General features: G+C 39.0%; 1 long non-coding RNA gene across 1 annotated transcript in view; it reads right to left on the bottom strand.

The window, feature by feature from the left end:
* LOC133570967 (uncharacterized) overlaps positions 1-16,025 on the bottom strand; it is a 38,021-nt gene that overhangs the window by 5,207 nt on the left and 16,789 nt on the right. The window lies entirely within an intron of this gene.

Genomic DNA, 16,025 nt, shown 5'->3' with positions numbered 1-16,025 from the left:
AAGGTGTAGGAAGCGTATTAGGGAGGTAAGTACATTTTTAGATAAAAGAAGAGGACCGAGGGTGGTATAGCTCGGTTGGTAGAGCGGCCGTGCCAGCAACTTGAGGGTTCCAGGTTCGATCCCCGCTTCCGCCATCCTAGTCACTGCCGTTGTGTCCTTGGGCAAGACACTTTACCCACCTGCTCCCAGTGCCACCCACACTGGTTTAAATGCAACTTAGATATTGGGTTTCACTATGTAAAAGCGCTTTGAGTCACTAGAGAAAAGCGCTATATAAATATAATTGACAACTATGTTGATATCATAAATAGATAGTACATTTAGTTTCCTAAACAGGGGAGCAGATGGAGCCAAATAGTTAGAGGCGGTAACTATTCTTACAAATGTATTTTGCATAATGAATAATTTGTGTAAAGTTGATGGATATGTACTAGCCCAGACAGTATTGCAATAGATAAGATATGGATAAATTAAACTGTAATAAAGAGTTAAGAGGCATGCCTGATGAACCAAACCCCGGATTCTTCCGATGATACCAAGAGATCTTGACACTTTATTGGTTACTGAACCTATGTGTTATGTCCATGACAATTGTTCGTCCACTAGGACAGTGTTTTTCAACCTTTTTAGAGCCAAGGCACATTTTTTGCATTGAAAAAATGCGGGGACACACCATCAGCAGAAATCATTAAAAAAACAAAACTCAGTTGACAGTAAAAAGTCCTTGTCGCAATTGTTGGATATGACTTTAAACCATAACCAAGCATGCATCAATATAGCTCTTGTCTCAAAGTAGGTGTACTGTCACGACCTGTCACATCACCCCCTTAACAAGAAACCATTCAAATAGCACGGCTATACCACAATTAGCTTCCCTAATGAGGTTTTCAAATTTCTTCTGAGTTAAGATCAAATTTGTATCATCAGCAAACAGAATCGGTGTAAAGCAGAGGTGTCCAAACATTTTCCAGCGAGGGCCACATAGAGAAAAATTGAAGGATGCGAGGGCCACTTTTATACATTTTGTATATGAAAAATACTCAAACCAAAACAACGTAGGTGAACATATGCTAACATTTGAAAAACACTTCTACAACTTAGCTTTGTGTTATAGATAACAAAGCAATACAATCATTCATGATTATTTTAATAATGATTGTATTTGTATTTATGTTAACTGCGCTCTAAAGTAAGCTTGTATTTACTAATATTGCTATTATACCGTCAACTGAAATGCTATTGAGGGCTTTAGTACACTCAAAAACATATCATGTCTCATAAGAAGTTTGTACACTTTTTAATCATGACAGGACACATGGAAATCATCAAAGACCTCATACAGTAAAGACGCTCAGGTTGTGGGCCATTTTGGTTTTCAGGTCCCATTTTAGGGGGATTTGGTCCCGTTGAATTTTTCATAGTTTTTTGTTTCAATTTGATTGATTGAGTTTTTTTGTTCTAATTTGGGACCTGTTTAGTTTGTCTATAGAATGTGTCGCCATACTTGCCAACCTTGAGACCTCCAAATTCGGGACATTTGGAGGGGGGTTTGAGGTGGGCAGGGTCAAGGTGGGCGGGGCTGGGGGCGGGGTTAAGGGGGAGGAGTATATTTGTAGCTAGAATTCACTGAAATTCAAGTATTTCTTATATATATACAGTATATATTTATATATATAAATAAAATAAATACTTGACTTTCAGTGAATTCTAGCTATATATATATATATATATATATATATATATATATATATATATATATATACATACATTAGGGATGTCCGATAATGGCTTTTTGCCAATATCCGATATTCCCCAACTCTTTAATTACCGATACCAATATCAACCGATATATGCAGTCATGGAATTAATACATTATTATGCCTAATTTGGACAACCAGGTATGGTGAAAATAAGGTACTTTTAAAAAAAAATTAATAAAATAAAATAAGATAAATAAATTAAAAACATTTTCTTGAATTAAAAAAGAAAGTAAAACAATATAAAAACAGTTACATTGAAACTAGTAATGAATGAAAATTAGTAAAATTAACTGTTAAAGGTTAGTACTATTAGTGGACCAGCAGCACGCACAATCATGTGTGCTTACGGACTGTATCCCTTGCAGACTTTATTGATATATATTGATATATAATGTAGGAACCAGAATATTAATAACAGAAGGAAACAACCCTTTTGTGTGAATGAGTGTGAATGAGTGTAAATGGGGGAGGAAGGTTTTTTGGGTTGGTGCACTAATTGTAAGTGTATCTTGTGTTTTTTATGTTGATTTAATTTAAAAAACAAAACAAAAAAAAACAACGATACCGATAATAAAAAAAACGATACCGATAATTTCCGATATTACATTTTAACGCATTTATCGGCCGATAAACATCTCTAATATATATATATATACTATATACATATATATATATACATGTGTATTTTATTATATGTATGTATATATATATATATATACATACATACATACATACATACATATATATATATATATATATATATATATATATATATATATTTATATATATATATATAAATAAAATAAATACTTGAATTTCAGTGTTCAATTATTTACACATATACACACATAACACTCCTCTCTACTCATTGTTGTATTTGAAAGTGTAATGCTTTGCAGCCAGTAGCACAGCCTTTGAAGGAGCGTAGGTATGGGCAGTGTAATATTCTGGGTTGGAGTCAATAACCAGGCGAGGTGACGAAGTTACGCCTCTTTACTTCATACTTCAGAACCAACTCCTCCACTTGCCGTCAGGGTGCGCAATACAACGTAAACCGTTGTGGTTACTTTTTGGTTGGCAAAGCTGACGTGACGACAGGCTGTCCTCACTCAGGTCCGCACGGACCTGGAGGGGGCGTGCCTTAAGTCCGGCTGGAAATCGGGAGAAATTCGGGAGAATGGTTGTCCCGGGAGATTTTCGGGAGAGGCACTGAAATTCGGGAGTCTGCCGGAAAATTCGGGAGGGTTGGCAAGTATGTGTGTCGCGGGCCAATAAAAATCGCGCTGCGGGCCGCAAATGGCTCCCGGGCCGCACTTTGGACACCCCTGGTGTAAAGGATGAAGATACAGTAGCCAGGTCATTGATATAAATTAGAAATAGTAGGGGTCCAAGTATAGACCCCTACTATTATTGTCTGTTCACAATAATATTGTTTAGTGTTGGAAATGAAATAAATCCACATTTTATGAGTTTGGATGTTGACACCAGAAAAAAAAAAACATGTTCAGTGTCCTTGAATGACAAGAATAATACAACAATCCACCCTCCACTCTTGTTTGGGCCAACATCCTCTATGCAAATTCATAATACCATGTGCACCCATCAGTATGAAAGCTTTCTTTTTTTTCAAATATACAGTCCTATTCAATCATCCACAGGTGAATGAATGACTAAATACACAGATGTGTACACGGCACCTGTAGGCCGTACAATACCACCACAGAGCCTTTGTTGTCATTATAGAGACTTCGGCTGAAGGGCAGGTGGGTTGTGTATCTAAGCAGTCCACATACACACTCATTCTGCTCTAATGAGTACTTTTATACCTCACACTATATACTGTATGACCAACTCCCCTTCCAGCCTCAGCCCCTCTCCCTCTGCATGTGAAATTCAGCTCCGAGGTGAGTTTCTTCACTTGTCCCTGTCACGGCCTGTGAGCTTTTATGGCTGTTTGAAGAGGAGGGGGGCTCCTCAGGAGAGGGTCTGAGGCAAAATATTTAAACTTGAAGTATGCTGCCTCAGGATGACGGATTTTTTTGTGAATTTTGACCTGTATTTCAAATGCATTGTGGTTGTGTATAAAGTAGGGCTGTCAAACCATTCAAATGTTTAATCAGAATAATCACAGAGTTGATTAATTCCAATGAATCACAACTAAATATAAATCTTAAACCGCTTAAATGCCTTGGTAGATTAATTTGGATTAATCACGATTACATATTGTTCCCAAACGGCTTTCAATTGTCACGATTAGATACTTACCAAATTGCTCAAATGTTTTGAGATTCATTTCGATTAATCAGGATTAAATATAATTCCCAAACTGTCAATGAAAGGCAAGATTAATTTTAATTAATCACCATTAAATACCATTCCCAAACCACTCACATATGTTGCAAGATTAATTTATTGAATATAATGACCAAACTGCTCAAATGCGCTGTGAGATTATTTTTTATTAAATCACGATTAAAAAACATTCCCAAACTAATGAAATGCTGTGCAAAATTAATGTAGATTAATCAGGATTAAATATCATTCCCAAACTGTCAATGAAAGGCAAGATTAATTTTAATTAATCACCATTAAATACCATTCCCAAACCACTCACGTGTTGCAAGATTAATTTACTGAATATAATGACCAAACTGCTCAAATGCGCTGTGAGATTATTTTTTATTAAATCACGATTAAAAAACATTCCCAAACTAATGAAATGCTTTGCAAGATTAATGTAGATTATCACAATTAAATATCTTTCCAAAACTGCTCAAATGCATTATGAGATTAAATTTGATTATCACGATTAAATGTCATTCCTAAACGTCTTAAATGTGTTGCCGGATTTATTTAAATGATTCACAATTAAATATCATTCCCACATTGCTCAAATGGGCTGCCAGATTAATTTTGATTATTCACAATAAAATATAATTTCCAAACTGCTCAAAAGTGTTGCCAGACTAATTTCAATTATCGCGAATAGATATCTTTACCAAACTGCTCAAATGCTTTGTGAGATTAATTTAGATTAATCAGGATTAAACATAATTTCCAAACTGTCAATGCGATGCAAGATTATTTTCAATTAATTAGTAAATATTATTTCCACACTGCTCAAGTGGGCTGCTAGATTCATTTAATTTATTCACGATTAAATATAATTCCCAAACTGCTCAATTGCGTTGCCAGATTATTCAATTATCACAATTAGATATCATTATTAAACTGCTCAGATGCTTTGTGAGAATAATTTCGATGAATCAGGAATGAACACCTTTCCCAAACCACTCAAAAAGCATTGCAAGATTAATCTATTTTATCACAATGAAATGTAATTTCCCAACTGCTCAAATGCCTTGTGAGATTCATTTTGATGATCACGATTAAATGGCATTCCGAAACTTCTTAAATGTGTTGCCAGAATAATTTAAATTATTTACAAATGTATATATAATTGACAAACTGCTCAAATGCATTGTGAGATTAATTTTGATTAAACAGGATGAAATATAATTCTCAAACTGTCAATGTGAGGCAAGATTAATTTCGATTAATCACGATTAAATATCATTCCCAAACCACTCATGACCACATTTAAAAGTCATTCCTAAACTGCTTAATTGTGTTGCCAGATTAATTTCGATTAATCACAATTAATTATTCCCACACTGCTCAAATGGGATGCCAGATTAGTTCCAATTATTCACAATAAAATATCAGTCCCACACAGCTCAAATATGTGGCAAGATTAATTTTGATTAATCACACTTAAATATCATTCCCAACTGGCTCAAATGCGTTGCAAATTGTTTGTAATAAATATTCCCAAATTGCTCAAATGCGCTGGCAGGTTAATTTCAGTTATCACAAGCATATATCATTACCAAACTGCTCAAATGCATTTTGAGATTGATTTGGATTAATCACAATTAAATACAATTCCCAAACCGCTCAGATGCATTGCAAGATTAGTTTTGATAATAATGAATAAATGTCATTACTAAACTGATTTGCCAGTTCAATTTTGATTAATTACAATTAATTATTCCCACACCACTCAAAAGGGATGCCAGATTAATTTTGATCAATCACAATTAAACGAATGGCTCAAATGGGTTGCAAGATTAATCGCAACAAAAAAACCAAACTTCTCAAATGCATTTTCAGATTAATTTCGATTTATCACAACTAATTATCATTCCCAAACTCTTCAAATGCATTGCCACACATGTTTACATGTTTTTAATCAGATTATTAATAATGACGATATAATAATTTGAACAGTGTGGGAATAATGAATTGTGATTAATCGAAATTTATCTGGCAACACATTTAAGCAGTTTAGGAATGACTTTTAAATGTGGTCATAAATATAATCTTGCAACTCATTTAAGCGGTTTGGGAACGGTATTTAATCCTGATTAATCGAAATAAATTTCGCCTCACATTAACAGTTTGGAAATTACATTTAATCCTGATTAATCGAAACTAATCTCACAATGCATTCGAGCAGTTTGTTAATTATATATATTTGTAAATAATTGAAATTAATATGGCAAAACATTTAAACATTTAAGTTTAGGAATCCCATTTAATCGTGACAATCAAAATTAATCTCACAACACATTCGAGCAGTTTGGAAATTATATTTCATCGTGATAAAATAGATTAATCTTGCAATGCATTTGAGTGGTTTGGGAATGGTATTTAATCCTGATTAATCGAAATCAATCTCGCCTCACATTGACAGTTTGGAAATTACATTTAACCCTGATTAATCGAAACTAATCTCACGATGCATTCGAGCAGTTTGTTAATTATATATATATTTGTAAATAATTGAAATTAACATGGCAAAACATTTAAGCATTTAAATTTAGGAATCCCATTTAATCCTGATTAATCAAAATTAATCTCACAATGCATTTGAGCAGTTTGGAAATTATAATTCATCGTGATAAAATAGATTAATCTTGCAATTAGAGATGTCCGATAATATCAGGCTGCCGATATTATCGGCCGATAAATGCTTTAAAATGTAATATCGGAAATTATCGGTATCGGTTTCAAAAAGTAAAATTTATGACTTTTTAAAACGCCGCTGTACGGAGTGGTACACGGACGTAGGGAGAAGTACAGAGCGCCAATAAACCTTAAAGGCACTGCCTTTGTGTGCCGGTCCGATCAAATAATACCTACGGCTTTTCACACACACACACAAGTGAATGCAATGCATACTTGGTCAACAGCCATACAGGTCACACTGAAGGTGGCCGTATAAACAACTTTAACACTGTTACAAATATGCGCCACACTGTGAACCCACACCAAACAAGAATGACAAACACATTTCGGGAGAACATCCGCACCGTAACACAACATAAACACAACAGAACGAATACCCAGAACCCCTTGCAGCACTAACTCTTCCGGGACGCTACAATATACACCCCCCGCTACCCCCCACCTCAACCCCGCCCACCTCAACCTCCTCATGCTCTCTCAGGGAGAGCATGTCCCAAATTCCAAGTTGCTGTTTTGAGGCATGTTAAAAAAAATAATGCACTTTGTGACTTCAATAATAAAAATGGCAGTGCCATGTTGGCATTTTTTTCCATAACTTGAGTTGATTTATTTTGGAAAACCTTGTTACATTGTTTAATGCATCCAACGGGGCATCACAACAAAATTAGGCATAATAATGTGTTAATTCCACGACTGTATATATCGGGATCGGTTGATATCGGAAACGGTAATTAAGAGTTGGACAATATCGGAATATCGGATATCGGCAAAAAAAGCCATTATCGGACATCTCTACTTGCAATGCATTTGAGTGGTTTGGGAATGGTATTTAATCGTGATTAATGAAAATTAATCTTGCCTCACATTGACAGTTTGGAAATTATATTTAATCCTGATTAATCAAAATTAATCTCACAAAGCATTTGAGTAAGCGTTTGGTAAAGATATCTAATCGCGATAATTGAAATGAGTCTGGCAACACATTTGAGCAGTTTGGAAATTATATTTAATTATAAATGATTAAAAGTTAATCGCTAGTAAAAAAAAAAAAAAAAGATGTTACTTTGTGCTGTTCGATGGGTGCTTTCTATTCATCTTAGCTCTTTGTTTTCTACACACCGTGCTTCTTTCTGTGGGGCTTCCCTCCTACTCCACCTCCGCATCTGCGTTCCTGCGCACGCACACAGAGAGGAGCTCGCATATAAACACTCTCATACATGGAGATGAGCATGAGAGGCACACAGGGTTTGCCATGTTTAAAACTGTCGCCGCTTTGTCCACATGCCTCGTCAATTTCCTTCGAGCAAACGCTGAATAGAAATAGTGTGTGCGCTGCCGACACGCCCGCTCACAAGAGCCTCTGTCCATGCCAGGGTCCAATAACCTCGGCTATTCTCCTCCGGCACAGAGAACGATTGTGTTCTTTGCTTCTTCTGCTATTCTGATGTCACGATTTGTCCTGCAGTGCAACTGTTGTTGCTGCTGTTGTGGTGCGGCTTGCACGACCTTTCAGCCTCATGACCCACGAGGAGAAGGGGGAGACAGTGACAATCACCCCCCCCCTCCCACCTTCTTTACCTTCCACGGCTTTGAATATCATTTTGTTTCTCATTTGCATGGCAGTTGATGTTTTTCTTATGGGACTCCTGATTTTTATGCAAATGTTCCTTTCAAGCTGGCAGGCTATAATGCTCTGACAGTCAGGGTTACACTTGAATGCAGACGTGTCAAAGAAAAAAAAAACGTAAACAGAGCTATCTATACAATAAGTACTGTTGTGCCTTGGTTTTTGTATGGCCCAGTTTTCGTATGATTCGTATGAGTCCCTTTGCCCGTGTATCACTGTCCACTCAGACTATGTCTACACTTGGGCTCCTTCTACACTAAGGTTATCCAGGGTAAATCCCACCTAACCTTATCCTTGTCCACACACACACACAATGGTCGTTTAAGACCCCCTCCCCAGCTCCGTCCGCCGGCGCAACACGACTTAGTACGCATGCGCGGAAAATGCACACGTCATAGTCACCTCCAGTGTTGCTTTGTGTGCAAGTATCAATGAATTCTCAGAGTTCGTTGCTGATCTAGTGACGCACGCCGACAATATAATCATAATGGGGGACTTTAATATCCATATGTATACCCCATCGGACCCTCAGTGCGTGGCGCTCCAGACTATAATTGATAGCTGTGGTCTTACACAAATCAATCAATTAATCAATCAATGTTTATTTATATAGCCCTAAATCACAAGTGTCTCAAAGGGCTTCACAAGCCACAACGACATCCTCGGTACAGAGCCTACATAAGGGCAAGGAAAAACTCACCCCAGTGGGACGTCGATGTGAATGACTATGAGAAACCTTGGAGAGGACCGCATATGTGGGTAACCCCCCCCCCCCCCCCCCCTCTAGGGAGACCGAATGCAATGGATGTCAAGTGGGTCTAACATAATATTGTGAGAGTACAGTCCATAGTGGATCCAGCATAACAGTAAGAGTCCAGTCCACAGTGGGGTCAGCAGGAAACCATCCGGAGTGGAGACGGGTCAGCAGCGCAGAGATGTTCCCAACCGATACACAGGCGAGCGGTCCACCCCAGGTCCCGACCCCGGACAGCCAGCACCCCATCCATGGCCACCGGACCTGTGTGTCTCCCCCTCCACAAGGGATAGGGGGGAGCAGAGGAGAAAAGAAAAGAAACGGCAGATCAACTGGTCTAAAAAAAGGGGGCTATTCAAAGGCTAGAGAATACAAATGAGTTTTAAGATGGGACTTAAATGCTTCTACTGAGATAGCATCTCTAACTGTTACCGGGAGGGCATTCCATAGTACTGGAGCCCGAATAGAAAACGCTCTATAGCCCGCAGACTAAGAGGTTAAGAGGGGAGGAGTATATTGACAGCTAGAATTCACCAAGTCAAGTATTTCATATATATATATATATATCCTGAAAATATGCAAACAAAACTGTGTTTAGACAATTGATACTTCAAACTTGCATAAATAAATATTAAGGAATATAACATAACTTGGCTTCTGAGAGCTTCAAAATGTAATGAATAAAACGCTAAAGTTGTTGATAAACAAGCAATTATTTTAATAATTAAATATGGTCATTGTAAATGAATTATTATAATTTAAAATTAATTATTTCAAATATGTTTATTTTAATGTATAATTCTATGGCTGGATGTAATAAGGAGTCAGAAACAATACAAATAAAAATACAATTAATTTTGATGTTTTTAGCAAAATATAGTAAACATTTATTTATTTTTTTGTTTTTTTTAATTAATAAATATATTTATTTTTAGGTAAGAAAAACATAATAATACAATTTATCTCTAGTCTGGATGATTTACTTCTTGCCGCCCTGTTGTCCTCTTGTCGTGAAAAAAGGCTGTCCTCACTCAGGTCCGCATGGAGCTGGAGGGGGCGTGGCCTCCAGTTCCGGCTGAAAATCGGGAGATTTTCGGGAGAATATTTGTCCCGGGGGGTTTTCGGGAGAGCCGCTGAATTTCGGGAGTCTCCCGGAAAATTCGGGAGGGTTGGCAAGTATGCCTTCATTGTCCATTCCTTTTTGGTGACTTTATATACTCTGGACCTAGACGTTGAGTCCGCGACATACATGGCGGACAATAACTGATACAGTCTGCTTGCCAGTCCAAATGCATTCGCCGTTTTCCGTAGTCTTCCCTCAACGGCCAGGTAATACAAAGCACACGCTACCTTTTTTATCACATCCACGGGAGCCCGCATTCTCCTTGTCTCTTCTTCGACAAATGGAAAAAGTTTTTCGGTAAGTAGAATAACAGCTGACCTGGACATTCGAAAGTTCTCTTGCCGTCTAAGATGTGTTGTATCTGAAACAAACCACGCTACAAAAGCACTGTGTATGAATGAATAATATGACTCTTGCATTTACTAGTGGTTGAGAAGTGTAATTACACCCAAAACAAATTTTCCTTGTGTTTCTAAGGGAGATTCTTGGATCCATTCAGCATTTGTGGTGAAAGTATTATAACATGTCAGGTTTTCGGTAAATTGAAAAATATGTGTTACAATGGGCGACCAAAAAGGGCAAAGGGGGAAAGTGAATCGTGAATGAATATCTCCTATTTGGAATAACTTTGCAAAAAGTGACATGATGTGTTCAAATTTCAGCTCTTTAACCTTTAAATTTAACTGATTCGTGAAAGATAGGGGGGCGGGGGGGAATGCAGAAAATTGTCGTTTTTTGATTCAGAGGTTAAGAGTGGCCGCAAAATAAACCACCACGGGACCTAAGAAAGTTGCGAGTGACAGAACTCTGATAAAGAAGGTCAGAAACACTATTGAATTCCACAAAGAACTCATGGCACAGTACGAAGGAGGCGTTCGCATGGCTCTCATGACAACGCCATTTATTATTATTATTATTATTTTTTACTATAATAACACAGCCGAGTGTGAAGCGCCTGGGATGAGAATCAGCACCTCCAAGTCCGAGTCCATGGTTCTCGCCCGGAAAAGGGTGGAGTGCCATCTCGGGGTTGGGGAGGAGACCCTGCCCCAAGTGCAGGAGTTCAAGTACCTCGGAGTCTTGTTCACGAGTGAGGGAAGAGTGGATCGTGAGATCGACAGGCGAATCGGTGCGGCATCTTCAGTAATGCGGACGCTGTATCGATCCGTTGTGGTGAAGAAGGAGCTGAGCCGGAAGGCAAAGCTCTCAATTTACCGGTCGATCTACGTTCCCATCCTCACCTATGGTCATGAGCTTTGGGTTATGACCGAAAGGACAAGATCACGGGTACAAGCGGCCGAAATGAGTTTCCTCCGCCAGGTGGCGGGGCTCTCCCTTAGAGATAGGATGAGAAGCTCTGCGATCCGGGGGGAGCTCAAAGTAAAGCCGCTGCTCCTCCACATGGAGAGGAGCCAGATGAGGTGGTTCGGGCATCTGGTCAGGATGCCACCCGGACGCCTCCGTAGAGAGGTGTTTAGGGCACGTGCGACCGGTAGGAGGCCACGGGGAAGACCCAGGACACGTTGGGAAGACTATGTCTCCTGGCTGGCCTGGGAACTCCTTGGGATCCCCCTGGAAGAGCTGGACGAAGGGGCTGGGGAGAGGAGAGTCTGGGCTTCCCTGCTTAGGCTTCTGCCCCCGCAACCCGACCTTGAATAAGCGGAAGAAGATGGACAGATGGATGGATGGATGTATTAACACATTTTATTTTGCAATCCACTTTACATTCCAGAGAAATCAAAACATGCTACAGCATTTAGGAGTAGGCTAACAGATAAGCTTGCTTAAAGGATATAAAAAACACAAGATAATAACAACAAAAAATGGCAAAAAACAAACTACACAACTATTATTAGTCTCTATAAAATGTGTTTTGTGTTAAGATTTCTGTGCGTCTGGAATGAATGAATTATGTGGAAAAATCGCTTCAATTTTAGTACAATTTGTACATTTTAGTGACCCCATCACCAAAAGATCCCCCTTGGCAAAATGCTTAGCTTCCAATCAATTTTTTATTATAGGATCAATACAAAATTGTGTAGCATGCGCCAGCTCTAGGAAAGACGACGCTATAATCAATGAGTTAATCAAACGGTAGTCCTGAATTGACATGAAGGGGAAAGCAACGCCATAATTCACGCTCCTACAAGTGTAATGGCCAAAGCTTCTGTCCCTATAGTGTTGCCATGGAGATGCACTTAACGGGTTCCACCATATTTAGCTGGAAGCACTTACCGGCTGCCTTGTTGAAGAAGAGCCTGGCAGAGCAGCTAACATTTAATGGACGGACAAAGCACAACGTAAAGGACATACACATGTAGATAAAGTTACATTTCTGGACCATAGTTTACTTTATGAGCATTCAAAAGAGCTCAGGGAATAGGTGTGGTCTACAATGCATCTACTATAGTCACTGTTGATTGCGTCCGTCATAGTTTTAAAACAATTTTTTCCTCTGACTTCTGAAAAAACGAGACGATAAGAAATCACAACAATTGAGTTTTGCCAACAAATTAAAACAAGACGTGAGAAGATCCGATCAAAAAGTTTTTACAAGGCTGCACGCTGCGGTGGCTCTACGACTATATTTTACGTTACAGAGAACAAGACACGGTGTAAACCATGTGGAGCGACTGTCAGTTACTACGTTTCCATACGTTAAATTTGTCTGATCTCGCAAATAACCGGTGGCTAGAGATGTCCGATAATGGCTTTTTTTGCCGATATCCGATATTCCGATATTGTCCAACTCTTAATTACCGATTCCGATATCAACCGATACCGATATATACAGTCGTGGAATTAACACATTATTATGCCTAATATTGTTGTGATGCCCCGCTGGATGCATTAAACAATGTAACTTTACCATGAATTGATTAACGTGGACCTCGACTTAAACAAGTTGAAAAACTTATTCGGGTGTTACCATTTAGTGGTCAATTGTACGGAATATGTGCTGTACTGTGCAATCTACTAATACAAGTTTCAATCAATCAATCAAAAACAAGATTTTCCAAAATAAGAGAACAACTTAAACTCCAGTTATGGAAACAAGTGCCAACATGGCACTGCCATATTTATTATTGAAGTCACAAAGTGCATTTTTGTTTTTTAACATGCCTCAAAACAGCTTGGAATTTGGGACATGCTCTCCCTGAGATAATCCTAATACCCACTACAACTATGGGAAATACTATACTTTGACTTTCACAAATTGCATTATTTTTGTTAAACAAACATGCCTCAAAACAACAGCTACAAAAACAATGAAGGCACATAGCTTCCGTCCAGAGTATACTAGAGCATACTTGCCCACCTTGAGACCTCCGATTTCGGGAGATGGGGGGGAGGTTGAGGTGGGCGGGACTGGCGGGGTTTGGTGGTAGCGGGGGTGTATATTGTAGCGTCCTGGAAGAGTTAGTGCTGCAAGGGGTTCTGGGTATTTGTTCTGTTGTATTTATGTTGTGTTACGGTGCGGATGTTCTCCCGAAATGTGTTTGTCATTCTTGTTTGGTGTGGGTTCACAGTGTGGCGCATATTTGTAACAGTGTTAAAGTTGTTTATACGGCCACCCTCAGTGTGACCTGTATGGCTGTTGATCAAGTATGCTTTGCATTCACTTATGTGTGTGTAAAAGCCGCATATATTTTGTGACTGGGTCGGCACGCTGTTTGTATGGAGGAAAAGCAGACGAAGACAGGTTGTAGAGGACGCTAAAGGCAGTGCCTTTAAGGCACGCCCCCAATATTGTTGTCCGGGTGGAAATCGGGAGAAAGGTTGCCCCGGGAGATTTTCGGGAGGGGCACTGAAATTCGGGAGTCTTCCGGGAAAATCGAGTGGGTTGGCAAGTATGCCCTATGTCCGTGTTTTACCGGATATGTACCGCTTCGTACAGCAGCATTTTAAAAAGTCATTAATTTTACTTTTTGAAAGCATTTTAAAGCATTTATCGGCCGATAATATCGGCCTGCCATCTCTCTACCGGTGACTTCAATTTTACCGTATTTTCCCGGACCATAGGATGAATGTCCCATAACAAGAAGATAGAGAAAAAGAAGAAGCTTATAGACTACGGTGTCTTCACAGACTACAAAGGCGGACGCGCGCACATTTTCATGACTTATGCAGATCCCAAATACAGATCAGCAGCTACCAGAAGGTAAGAAAAGTCTCGTTTGCATAATATTGCGAAACAAAACGCCAGATGATATGTCTTACCTTATACACATACCATAATAATACTCGTATGTTTAATGCGCCGACAATCCATCAAGCGGTGCGACTTCATGGCTTACCAAAGTCGTACTAAAACATTTTGATAGATTTTTGAGCGCCATCTGTAATGGTCTATATTTTCAATGGAACATATAAAATGTTGGTGTTGTTTACTTGAGTCATATTGCACTCGACACATATCTCTTATATGTGACTGCCATCTACTGGTCACACTTGTCATTACACCATGTACCAAATAAAATTGCTTCGAGGTCGTTAAGCAAAACCAGAATTATTCCGTACATTAGGCGCACCGGGTTATAAGGCGCACTGTCGAGTGTTGAGGGGAAAAAAAAGATTTCAAGTGCGCCTTATAGTCCGAAAAATACGGTACTTGCTAGCGTCATTTATTAAAGAAGCATCAACCTGCAGTCCACACGTATATCTTATGTGTGACTGCCATCTACTGGTCACTCTTATTACACCGTGTATCAAACAAAATTGCTTCGAGGTCGGTAAGCACAACCAGAATGAATACGTACAGTTGTGGTCAAAAGTTTACATACACTTGTAAAGAACATAATGTCATGGCTGTCTTGAGTTTCCAATCATTTCTACAAGAGTGATTGGAGCACAGACTTGTTGGTCACAAAAAACATTCATGAAGTTTGGTTCTTTTATGAATTTATTATGGGTCTACTGAAAATGTGACAAAAACTGCTGGGTCAAAAGTATACATACAGCAATGTTAATATTTGGTTACATGTCCCTTGGCAAGTTTCACTGCAATAAGGCGCTTTTGGTAGCCATCCACAAGCTTCTGGTTGAATTTTTGACCACTCCTCTTGACAAAATCGGTGCAGTTCAGCTAATATTGTTGGTTTTCTGACATGGACTTGTTTCTTCAGCATTGTCCACATGTTTAAGTCAGGACTTTGCAAAGACAATTCTAAAACCTTAATACTAGCCTGATTTAGCCATTCCTTTACCACTTTTGACGTGTGTTTGGGGGTCATTGTCCTGTTGGAACACCCGACTGCGCCCAAGACCCAACCTCCGGGCTGATGATTTTAGGTTGTACAGAAGAATTTGGAGGTAATCCTCCTTTTTCATTGTCCCATTTACTCTTTGTAAAGCACCAGTTCCATTGGCAGCAAAACAGGCCCAGAGCATAATACTACCACCACCATGTTTGACGGTAGGCTTGGTGTTCCTGGGATTAAAGGCCTCACCTTTTCTCCTCCCAGCATATTGCTGGGTATTGTGGCCAAACAGCTCAATTTTTGTTTCATCTGACATCACATGGACAAAGATAAGACCTTCTGCAGGTCATGGACTGATTTTAAGTACGCCTTATAGTCCGGAAAATACGGTAAACAATGACTTATATAGATGATAAGGAGCATTTGCCACATTTTTACTTCATAATCTGGAGCTGCTTGTGTTTTCCATGGCTTTGCAGATAGTAAGGCATCCCCATTTGCTTGGGGGTCCCCTGCAGAGACGGGCCAT

Source organism: Nerophis lumbriciformis, linkage group LG28 (genome assembly GCF_033978685.3).
Source record: "Nerophis lumbriciformis linkage group LG28, RoL_Nlum_v2.1, whole genome shotgun sequence".
NCBI classification, from domain to species: Eukaryota; Metazoa; Chordata; class Actinopteri; order Syngnathiformes; family Syngnathidae; genus Nerophis; species Nerophis lumbriciformis.
Note: the sequence above shows the minus strand (reverse complement) of the source record. Positions and strands in the feature narration are given on the sequence as shown.